The sequence below is a fragment of the Salarias fasciatus genome, chromosome 7 (genome assembly GCF_902148845.1).
Source record: "Salarias fasciatus chromosome 7, fSalaFa1.1, whole genome shotgun sequence".
Lineage (NCBI taxonomy): Eukaryota > Metazoa > Chordata > Actinopteri > Blenniiformes > Blenniidae > Salarias > Salarias fasciatus.
The window spans coordinates 1,179,410-1,190,977 of NC_043751.1; the positions used below are offsets into that span (position 1 = coordinate 1,179,410).

Here is an 11,568-nt window from a genome sequence, read left to right on the forward strand (position 1 = left end):
CATCTCCTCTATAGTGACCTACATCTCCTCTATAGTGGCTCTACTATCCTCTATAGTGACTCTACATATCTCTATAGTGGACTCTACATCTCCTCTATAGTGGCTCTACATTCTCTATAGTGATCTACATCTCTATAGTTCTACTATATGAGTCTATACATTCTCATAGTGACTCTACATCTCCTCTATAGTGACTCTACATCTCCTCTATAGTGCTCTACTCTCTATAGTGATCTACATCTCCTCTATAGTGATCTACATCTCTATAGTGATTACATATCCTCTATAGTGACTCTAATATCTATAGTGGCTCTACATCTATAGTGACTATACATCTCTATAGTGGCTCTACATCTCTATAGTGACTCTACATCTCCTCTATAGTGACTCCATCTCCTCTATAGTGGCTCTAATCTCTATAGTGACTCTACATCTCTCATAGTGGCTCTACATCTCTATAGTGACTACATCTCCTCTATAGTGGCTCTCAGCTCCTGTATAGTGACTCTATATCTCCTCTATAGTGACTCTACATCTCCTCTATAGTGGCTCTGCAGCTCCTCTATAGTGACTCTACATCTCCCTCTATAGTGACTCTACAGTTCCTCTATAGTGACCTACATCTCTATAGTGACTCTACCTATCTCTATAGTGGCTCTACATATCTATAGTGGCTCTACATCTCCTCTATAGTGGCTCTCTCAGCTCCTGTATAGTGACTCTATATCTCCTCTATAGTGACTCTACATCTCCTCTATAGTGGCTCTGCAGCTCCTCTATAGTGACTTACACTTCCTCTATAGTGACTCTACAGTTCCTCTATAGTGACTCTACATCCTATAGTGACTCTACATCTCCTCTATAGTGGCTCTACATCTCTATAGTGACTCTAATCTCCTCTATAGTGGCTCTACATCTCCTCTATAGTGGCCTTACATCTCTATAGTGACTCTACATCTCTATAGTGGACTCTACATCTCTCTATAGTGACTCTACATCTCCTTCTATAGTGGCTCTTCAGCTCCTGTATAGGACTACATCTCCTCTATAGTGACTTCTACATCTCTCTATAGTGACTCTACACTCTCCTCTATAGTGACTCTACATCTCTATAGTGACTCTACATCTCCTCTATAGTGACTCTACATCTCTCTATAGTGGCTCTACATCTCTATAGTGACTCTACATCTCCTCTATAGTGGCTCTACATCTCTATAGTGACTACCCTCTCCTCTATAGTGGCTCTTCAGCTCCTGTATAGTGACTCTACATCTCCTCTATAGTGACTCTACATCTCCTCTATAGTGGCTCTACATCTCTATAGTGACTCTACATCTCCTCTATAGTGGCTCTACATCTCTATAGTGACTCTACATCTCCTCTATAGTGGCTCTTCAGCTCCTGTATAGTGACTCTACATCTCCTCTATAGTGACTCTACATCTCCTCTATAGTGGCTCTACATCTCTATAGTGGCTCTACATCTCCTCTATAGTGGCTCTTCAGCTCCTTTATAGTGACTCTACATCTCCTCTATAGTGACTCTACAGCTCCTCTATAGTGGCTCTACATCTCTATAGTGGCTCTACATCTCCTCTATAGTGGCTCTACATCTCTATAGTGACTCTACATCTCCTCTATAGTGGCTCTTCAGCTCCTCTATAGTGACTCTACAGCTCCTCTATAGTGGCTCTTCAGCTCCTGTATAGTGACTCTACAGCTCCTCTATAGTGGCTCTAAACATCTTGCACAGATCCTGTGAACAGTTTCATTCCCATGATGCAATGCTGTGCTGGCAGACTGTGATGCTGACACACTGATGACAAACACCTCTTCAGCTGGAGCGGCTTCATGTCCTCGCTTTATTCCTTGTTTCTGCAGAGACGGGTTCATGTGGGGACGGAGACTCTTCTGTCCAGTTTGAAGTAAGCCGGGAGACGTGTCCTTTGACCTATGGGGTCACAGCGTCTGAATGACCCCAGGATCTGACGCTGCAGGAGCTTCTCAGGCATCAGTAGAAGGAAGAACAAGGCAGCTTTTTAAAAGTCACTGCAGCACATAGAACCAAGGCGACGAGTGACGAGCCGTTCTGTCCACTCTGATCAACCTGGAGATGCAAACAAAGAAGCAGCGAAGAGCCACAGAGAGGGGAAGGACGGCGAAGACTCAGAGATTCAGCAGAGGAAGAGTGCGAGGAGGAGGGAGGGGGGGCTGGAAAAGCCCAGCAACAGGGCATGCCTTAAATAGCGAGGCGGCCGGGGATCGGGGCTGACGGCTCGGGGCATGTGCTGCGCTGCTCCGTGAGCTCCGTGCTGACAGCAGCTCCCACATGTGCTCGCTCTCTTTCTCTTAGTCATATGGCGGTCACATGACCTCCCGGGAAGCCTCGTCAGCGCCGGGTCAACACGCTCCGGCGGCCCATCTGGATTCCGGCGCCGCCTCCCTCTGGACCGCTGCCGCCCCAAACTGCTCCCAGATCAGCACCGGGCGGTGTGCAGGAGGAAACTGTAACTGTGGCGCGACCTTATTCCACCCCGACGCTGCAAACGGCGCCCAACGCTCCCACCCAAACACCTCGCCTCACACGGCTTCTCTTAAAGCAAACCTCAGTGAACACCACGGGGCCCAATACGTGGCCTCACACACGAGGTGAGGCCGCTCCGGCTCACTCCCAGCGATTTCCTATAATGAAGCAAAGTGCTGCCGTCCAACCTGTCCTCTGGAGACACAGCTAGCAGATCAACTTCAACCTGCAACAGAAAACACTCAATACCGTTAAACTCAGTAACTGCAGGACGACGGGCCGACCTCTGACAGTCCTGCGGGAGGCAACAAACCCAACTTTATTCCCCCCTGCTGGAGGAGGCATTTTCACTCATTTTAATTACCCCAAACACACTGAGGACCGTACAGAGTCAACATGATGCCTGGAAACACATAACCTGCCTCGTCTCTGATTTACAACATCCTGGTCTAATGTTCTCCAGTATTCTGCTTCTCATCAACTCATCACAAAGACACAGGAGTCCATCTGGAGACCTCCATCTGTCCCTCCGTCCCTCTCAGACCAACAGACCCAGTGTTCTGGACAGACTCCGGCTCAGAGATCCGTCCGCCGAGGCTCCAGACAGCTGCTTCTGCTCCGTACCACAGCTGGATTCCACCGGCCGGAACTAACGCCACGCCAGACAGAAGCTCCTTGTTCTTTTTCAGGCTGTTTTTGTTTCTGCAGAGCGAAACTACTGAACCTCTCGGTAAACAGAGTTCTGTCGTCTCCAGAGGCCAGACATCCGTTGTGTCCTCAAGGCTGAAGAGGATTTTAAAGCTGGGTTCCTGTGGAGCGGCGTGCTGTTGGGAGCGTCCCTCTGGACTTCACAAGACCTAACCTTGGTTCAAGACCATGTGCTGAGAGTGGAAGTGGACCACCTGGGTCCCTGGGGGAGCACGTCTTGGCGCGGGGGTCTGGGTGGCGGCCGTGGCGATCACGCGGTATCTGTGGTTCGGCTAATCTCCTCACAGCCTTTTCTTCTCCTCCAGGATGAAGCCCGATACGGCGGCTCAGCCAGCTTTAGCCACACGCTCATTAATCTGCACGGCCAAAGCCTCCTGATAGCGCCCCAAACACGTAAACAATCGCTGAAGAGGTGCCAGCCGGCGGACGCTTCGGCGTGGGAGCGGGGGGGGGGGGGGGGGGCACGGATACTCCATGACGGGTCCACTTCCTGTGTAGGTCTGTGAGACGCTCTGGACTGGAAGCAGGGTCAGCCTCGCTGTGCCGGCTATATCGACCCATCCTGAGCTGATCTGGTCGATCCAGCTCTCTCTGCTCCTCGGTATTCAGGACTCCCTCAGTCCTCCTTCCTGCTGCTTTGGTCTCTTCCTCTCAGCTTATCAGCGACCGAACAAACGGGCTCTTTGTGTGGCGGCAGACGGGCCGGGTTTATGGAGGCCGGGTCGGATGTCCATCCCCGGGCGGAGGACGTGGAGCCTGCAGGGACTCCTAATGCCGCCAGAAGACACGGGTCGGCTGTGGGCGAGGCGGAGGACCAGGCAACCCACAGAGAGCCGGAGGCGAGGTGACGGACCGTCCTGATTCACACAGCGCCGGACACGACGACACCGACGGACCGCCACCGCACACAGCCTGGACGGAGTGTGTCACACCGACGTCGCTCTGAGGGAGGACATCACCTGGTAACCGCTTCCTGCTCGCTGCAGGCCGCCCGGCAGACGTCAGTGAAACACTGGACAGCTACAAACTGCAGGCTGATTAATGTGACGAACACTGCCTAACACCACCGATAAGCTGAGATTTTGAAGAAATACTTTTATACCTTCAATCCAAGAAGTTCTGGATTCTGATTCTGAGAGATGGCTCCGTTTAAATGATATCAGATTAAGGCACCAGCAGAGGGAAACGACTGATTTTATGTTCTGATCGTTTTTAAAGTTACATCTTAAACACTGTAGCTGTTGTTTCTGCTGGTGAAAGAAACTCTGCTGATTTCAAAGTGGAGCATTTGTAATCACACTGAACTTTTGTTTATACGTGGAGTTTCTTCAGTCATTTTAGAATAAAAAATGAAAAATACGCTTTGAATTCATTACCTAATAAACTGAAATGCAGTGAAACTTTTTAATCACTGCTCAGCTGTATTACACACCTCCAGAACCAAAACCTGAAAGAAGCGAACAGAGGAGCTCTAAAGAAGGTTAAAGAGCAACGTGAGTCGCACAGTACACAGCGGCTGGTTGTAGAGCAACAGGCTACAACGCAGTCGGCAACAGAGCAACGAGCTCCAGACTGGCTGCAGAGCTCCAGAGAGACGTCTGTCTTCAGTCCAACACAAGACGGGACAGCTGACAGGAAGGTTTACACAAAACGAGGTTGAGACAAACACCTGAGGTGGCCTTGAAGCTCTCATATTGTACCTTTAAGAGCTTCGCAGCACGGCCTTTCAGTGGAGGGAGGACAAACTGTGACGGCCTAAATATAGCAGCGCAGAAAGAGAGAAGGACCTGCAAAGGGTCCGTTCGGAATAACTCAGCATTCCTGCTGCTCAGAGAACAGGCGACCTCCAGCACGAGGCCGACGGCCAGCCAGCGTTCAGCAGGCGCAGATCGATATGTGGTCCATTACAGGCCGAGACTCAGCCCCTCGTGCTTCCACGACAGCCCCAGCCTTCACCAGTCCACATGTATCAGCATCAGGACCGCCACGGAGGACAGTACGGTCCAGGACCAGGTCCACAAAGCTCCTTCATCCAGGCTCTACGAGTCCTGGGTTAGCAGGTGGTTCTGGAGGATTCCACTGGAGCAATGACAGACTCTTCTTATCAGCGGGAACATTAACGAGGACAGACAGAACCAGCAGGACAGAACCTTTCATCACCGTCACACACCTTTCTGAAGCCAGACTCCAGGATATCACATCCATCCCCACCGACACCCGCACGGGCCACAACCACACTCACTTCATCTCATCTCCCCAGTGAGGCAGCACCGTGTGTGTGTGTGTGTGTGTGTGTGTGTGTGCGTGTGTGTGTTGCTGTTGCTGTGTCCAGACTCACCCTCAGTGCCTCGATAACCAGGTCTCGGGCCTCCAGCTCTCCTTCCATGATACTCAGCAGGGTGAGCAGCTCCGGCTTGCTCAGATTATCCATGTTGAACTCACATTTCTGTAGAACAGACCAGAAACAACATGTCAGACCAGCAGCGTGCAACCTCAATCTCCATGAAGCTCTACAGCTCCTCTATAGAGACTCTATGGCTGAATCCCATTTCCCCCCTCAGCCCCCCCCCCCCCCCCCCCCCCCCCCCCCCGGCCCTACCCCTCCGTTCTGCGCGTTCACGTGGAGGGGTAGGATGTCCCAATTGTCATTATGACGGAGGGGTAGGGGGAAGTGTCTCCAAACGGAGACTCTCCTGAGGCACACTCCAAACGGAGGGGTATGACAGATTTCCCAGAAAGCCTCGGAAGATTGGCAAGATGGCGGCGTCCGCAACGAAAGCAGCTCATAAATGTCAGTATTTTCTCAATTAATAAAGTTTAAAATATAAGAAAAACATTCTTCTTCGGCAAACAATTGTCGCATCTGCCTACGTCATCGGCAGCCGAGACTACTGATGACATACATGATTGTCGAAGGGGTGTGCCAATTCGGAGGGGGCTACTTTCAGCCCTACCCCATAGCACTCCGTTTTAAAGGGGGAGGGCCAAGGGGGAGGGCTAGAAAGAGAAATGGGATTGGGCCTATATCTCCTCTACAGTGGCTCTACAGCGCCTCTGTAGAGGCGAAACTCCGAGCCTCCAACGATGAACCTCGCAGAGCCTGAAATGACTAAAACAACCCAGACCACTTCAGGAAGGAGCAGATGATTCCCAGGCTGAGACAGGAGAGCCTCCAGGCTGGTACCGACCCCTGACCCCAGGGCAGCTCCTCCAGCAGAGAGCTGGAGCTGGAGCTCCACCTTCACATCAGCACAAAGCAGGCTGACCTGACGGATGAAGCAGCCCTGCAGAGGCTCGGCGGCCGTCCTGCCTGGAGCCATCGGGGTCTAATTACATTTGGTTTGGTCATTAAGCACCTCCACGCTCAGGAGGAGCTGCAGGACGCAGACTGGAGACGGAGCTCGCCGTCACGTCAATTAAAAGCTTTTTCCGCTCTACTTTATGAGAAAACAAACGGCGTCTGTGGCTAAAGTCCATTTGACAGCCAGCCGCCTCCCATTGGCCCGCTGACCTGCCAATCAAGTCCCTCAAGCTGAGAAATCAGAAGGAAACCTTCTGAGGACATGAGTGTCTCCTGACACTTTCTCTCCGTTTCACAGTCTGTCTCACTCTGTTGTCTTTATTCATCTTCTTCAGTTTATTTTTTCTTCGTTTTCATCTTAGGTGTCTTTTCTCTTGGCATAGGGAAGTTTGTTTTTTAATTCTTTTGCATGGCTTTGTACTTTAGCTTGGTGGGGTTGTCCTTTCTGCACCTCTGAATTCTTCTTTTCTTGCTGGCTTTGGTGCCTCAGGTTGGTTACTCTGCACATTCAGTCATTTTGCGTCACGTTTTGTTGAGGACATATCGCTATACGTTGTTCTCTTAAGCTGACTTTCAGTCTCGTGGTTCATTAGAATTTCCTCATTCACTGCATTTCATTTTCTTCATTCTTAACAACATTTTTATTTCTCTATAGTTGTATTTTAATTGCTTCATGTCTGCTTCTGAACTATCAGAGAAGCTCTGACGATCTGCATCCAATGGGAGTGTTTGTGGGCGGGGCTAAGACTGACCCAGACAGGAAGTGACTGATCACCGAATGGAAGAAACATCACGACTCCAAAGCTTTTTTTATGACTACATGAATTTTGATGGGTGGAATTTAGCAGCTGCTGTTGATTCTTTTAAAAACAGGCAGCGGTTAAATCTGGTTACATCAAACTGTTGCTCGGCTGGTTAAAGATCAGCTGTCGGTGTCTCTGACAGCATTCGAACAATACATGGAGCCTCCAGCTAACTCCAAGGTTAGCATCTTACTGTTTATCCCTTTAATAAAATCAACATCACTGTAAAGATGTCAGCGGAGCTGCTGATAACCGGGTCGTCAGACAGCTTGGTCTCTTCTTATTGCCGTCGTATTTCTGCCGGACGGCGATCTGCCAGTCCGGAGTTCAGCTCCTTATCTCCCGTGGATTTGCGACATGGAGAGTAGAAGCTGTAATTCAAACCTCAGGAGCAGCTTGTTGTTCCACTGGAGGCTGGCTTGGCGTCACTGAGCCTCAGCAGAAGGAAGAACCAGTTACCAGCTAATAAACTCAACTCAACTCTATTTCTAAAGCGCTTATGGAACATTCTCCAGCACACAGGGACGGAGGGGAACAGGTCCTCTCCCGTCGGCCGATCTCCTCAAACAAAGGAGGAAGGGTTCAGACCGCAGACTGTAGACTCGCCGTCTGCCGTGCTCATGCTAAATGAGCGGGAGGTGACCGGCAGTGACCTCTGACCCCAGCCCGGATCGCGGGTACTTCACAGTCCTCACAAACGAAAAGCTTCCCGACAACCATCCGACAACAGAGAGCCAGCAGAGAGCCAGAGCTTTATTTAACTGTGGGGGGGGGGGGGGGGGGGGGGGGGGGGGGGGGAGGGGGAGGGGTGGGAAAGGAGGCTGGAACCTGCAGAGGGGTGCAGACGAGCCGAAGGGGCACCTGTTCACCTCCACGCTAAATGTAAAGCAGCACTCAGAGGAGGAGGAGGGGTGGGGGGGTGGAGGAGGGGGAGAGGGGTAGAGAGTAGGGGGGGTAGAGGGGGGGTGTCACGGTACTCCCAGCTATGCCAGCTGAGTCACTGAAATTAAGACCAGTTTAGAAAGGTGTCTGATGAACTGCCCTCCCTTCACCCCACACTGCCTCCGCTCTGCCCACACCTCCACCCAGAACCAGGTTACCATGACACACTACCCACCCACACGACCAACTACCCACCCACACGACCAACTACCCACCCACACGACCAACTACCCACCCACACGACCAACTACCCACCCACACAACCAACTACCCACCCACACGACCAACTACCCACCCACACAACCAACTACCCACCCATGTGACCAACTACCCACCCACACAACCAACTACCCACCCATGTGACCAACTACCCACCCACACGACCAACTACCCACCCATGTTATGACTAAGTACCAGGGCTGAACGATGTGGGCAAAATGTCATGTCTCGATATCCATGCCAGATATCTCGATATCGATACGATATATTACAATGGATTCAGTGAAAGTTAAGCATTTTTCAGAAAAATAAAAACATCATAATACAAAAGGATGTAAAAAAATACAGTTTTATTTATGAGAACTCGCTGCCACGACCACCAAACTGGTTTGTGCAGATTCTGCAGCTGCCCTCTGCCATCAGCTGTCAACCAGTAAAGGAGGTTTGTGGTTGGCTGGCCTTACCTGTGCATGGGCGAGCTGAAACGCAGGGCAAGCAGGGAAAATCTTGATATCGTTGATTTTGAGAAACTAATGTCCTGAATGTTCATATCCTGATATCGATATGATAACAATACATCGTTCAGCCCTACTAAGTACCTCTTCATTTCACTACCAGCCAACGTTCAGACTGACTGCCCACCCTCCACAGGACCGCCACACCTGAGGTGAAATCCTTCAGGACTGCCAACAGGTCAAAGGTCAGCAGCAGGTGAAGGTTTCTGCAAACTCCACATCCTTTAAGGATCAGCTGGAGCCTGGAGCAGAGGGGGGGTGGACTCCCTCCTCTGATAAATCCACAAAGAAGAGACTGAGGAGGAAAAGCAGCTGCTAGAGAACCGACAACACAGCGAGCGGCGGAGACGGACTGACTGACTGACAGAACACTGACGGCTCAGGCCGTTACTGACTGGAGCTGAGGGCCTGAACGCCGTCATGGCGTCTGCTGCTACACAACGCTAACAGCAGCTTCACGCTCCTCACCGACCAATCAGGGTTCCATATCCACCGCCACATCCGCCTGACGCCCAGTGAAACCATCAAACCTCACAGCCTGCAGCCTCCAGCAGGCCGCTTTAGGCCCGCAGGCCACGTGTTTGACACCATGGTTCCAGGGGGCCTGGGAAGACCTGAATGGCTGACGGGACAGAGAGAGACAGCAGCATCCGGTTCAAAGCAGGGAGGAAACCAGGAGGATCGATCTGCGGCTCGACGGAGGGCTGCGTCACTGCCTGGACCCCCCCCCCCCCCCCCCGCTACCCCGCCACCCCACCTCCACCACCCCCCCCCCGAGGAGGTGGTGTCACAACCTGGGGCAGGACCCTGACGGAGGCCCGGACCTGTGGAGGAGTCTTCAGCTCCCTTCAGGAAACAAAGACTGAAGCTTCAGGAAAACAAGAGAAGAGCTTCATGTCTGATCTGAGAGGAAGACTGAAGCTGAGGAGACAGACCCCCCCCCAGCAGGAGGCCCTCTCCCGGTCCCTGCTCCCCCCCCCAGCAGGAGGCCCTCTCCCGGTCCCTGTCCCTGCTCCTGCTCCTCCCCCCCCCCCCCCCCCCCCCCCCCCCCCCCCCCCCCAGCAGGAGGCCCTCTCCCGGTCCCTGCTCCTCCTCCTCGGGCTCAGGCTGGCTGTGGATCCCCGGACTGATGCGCGGCGCCCGGAGAGCCGCTCAGAATCCCCCGTAAAGCCCCGGAGCCCCGCAGCCCCGGAGCCCCGGCCCTCCTCCTTACCGTGTCCAGGCTGCCCAGCACGGCGGTGGCCAGGGTCTGTACCGGGGGAGGCTGCTCTCCGCTGGCTCCCTCCGACGCCATCTTCGCGCTGTAGCGGTCCGCCGGAGAGAGCGCGCATCCGGAGCGCAACTACTGAGCCGCGGGCCGGGACGCGGGCCGCCGACAGGCCATGGGAGGCGGGCCGAGGCGCGGGAGAACCGGCGGGAGAACCGGCGGGGACGGCGGCGGGGGACGCGGGGAGAAGACGGCAGAGAGGTCCTCCGTGCGTGGAAGCTCCGAGCGGAGTGTGGCGCTGCCGCAGCTGGAGAGGCGGAGGAGGAGGGACCGGGACCGGGGAGGGAGGGAGGGAGGGGAGGGGGGGCCGGTGGGCGGGGCCGCCGCGCCTCCCCACCGGGGACGGTGACTGACGGCGGCATGTGTCCGCCGCTGACACCGGAGCCCAAACTGCGGCCCGCGGCAACCAGAGAGGACGTGTACTGAGTCCAACATGTGGCCCGCGGCCCCTGGAGAGGCCAGGTACCACTGTTCAACATGTGGTCCGCGGCCCCCAAACAGACAGAGGTGGACGAAGGTGAATAAAGAGGTTCCAAAATAAAAAGGTACATTTTCACAAACGAAGAGAGCTTTAGTTTTGTAGAAATGAAACATTTCTTCGTTTGAATCAGCTTTGTTTGTGGTGGTTTGGTGAAATTCTGCAAAATTCCAGAGAAAATCTCAAGTATTTAGATGGTTTATATTGAACTACATTTTCCTGAATTTATGGAACTATTTTTTATTAATCTAAAAATATTCTGCTGTTTTTCCTTGATGAATCTTACTTTTTGTAAATAAATTCCAAAAAATTCTAAATTGAAAATTCTGAAATTCAGTTTTGTTTTTCAGAATTAAATAAATGACAACAAGTTTTTTTCTGATAACATTTCAAAACAAATTTGAAGAATTTTTGACCTTTTTGTTTTGGTGGGTTGAAGATATGTTAAAACTGAAAACACTATGAAATAGAATAAATTAGTACAGAGTCCGGAGCCCCCTGTTCAGGGCCGCCCGGTCTCTGTAGGACTGGAGTCAGAGTCTGGTCCGCATCGCCGGCACTAAGTCGGACCTGTTCCTGGTGCATGTTGGTCTCCAGCAGGGCTGGACTTTGTCACCGATTCTGTTCAGGATCTTTATGGACAGAATTTCTAGGTGCAGCCAGGGGCCGGAGGGGGTCCGGTTCAGGGACCACAGGATTCCATCATCTGGCTTTTGCAGATGATGTTGTCCTGTTGGAACCTGGACCATCATGCACCGAGGCGGTTTACAGCCCAGTCTGGACATCCCTGCTTAGACTGCTGCCACTGAGAC

The 11,568-nt window shown here is 52.3% G+C and overlaps 1 long non-coding RNA gene and 1 pseudogene across 1 annotated transcript; one reads left to right on the forward strand and one right to left on the reverse strand.

Annotated features, from left to right (window-relative positions):
* Positions 1–3,176, forward strand: part of LOC115391487 (nuclear factor of activated T-cells, cytoplasmic 3-like) — a 14,270-nt pseudogene extending 11,094 nt beyond the window's left edge.
* Positions 3,177–3,852: 676 nt separating this feature from the next.
* LOC115391797 (uncharacterized) lies at positions 3,853–10,487 on the reverse strand. Its single transcript, XR_003931787.1, has 3 exons — positions 10,225–10,487; positions 5,566–5,677; positions 3,853–3,863 (listed from the first exon to the last, which is right to left on the reverse strand). It is a non-coding gene; the product is annotated as an uncharacterized LOC115391797 (long non-coding RNA).
* Between the last annotated feature and the right edge of the window lie 1,081 nt (positions 10,488–11,568).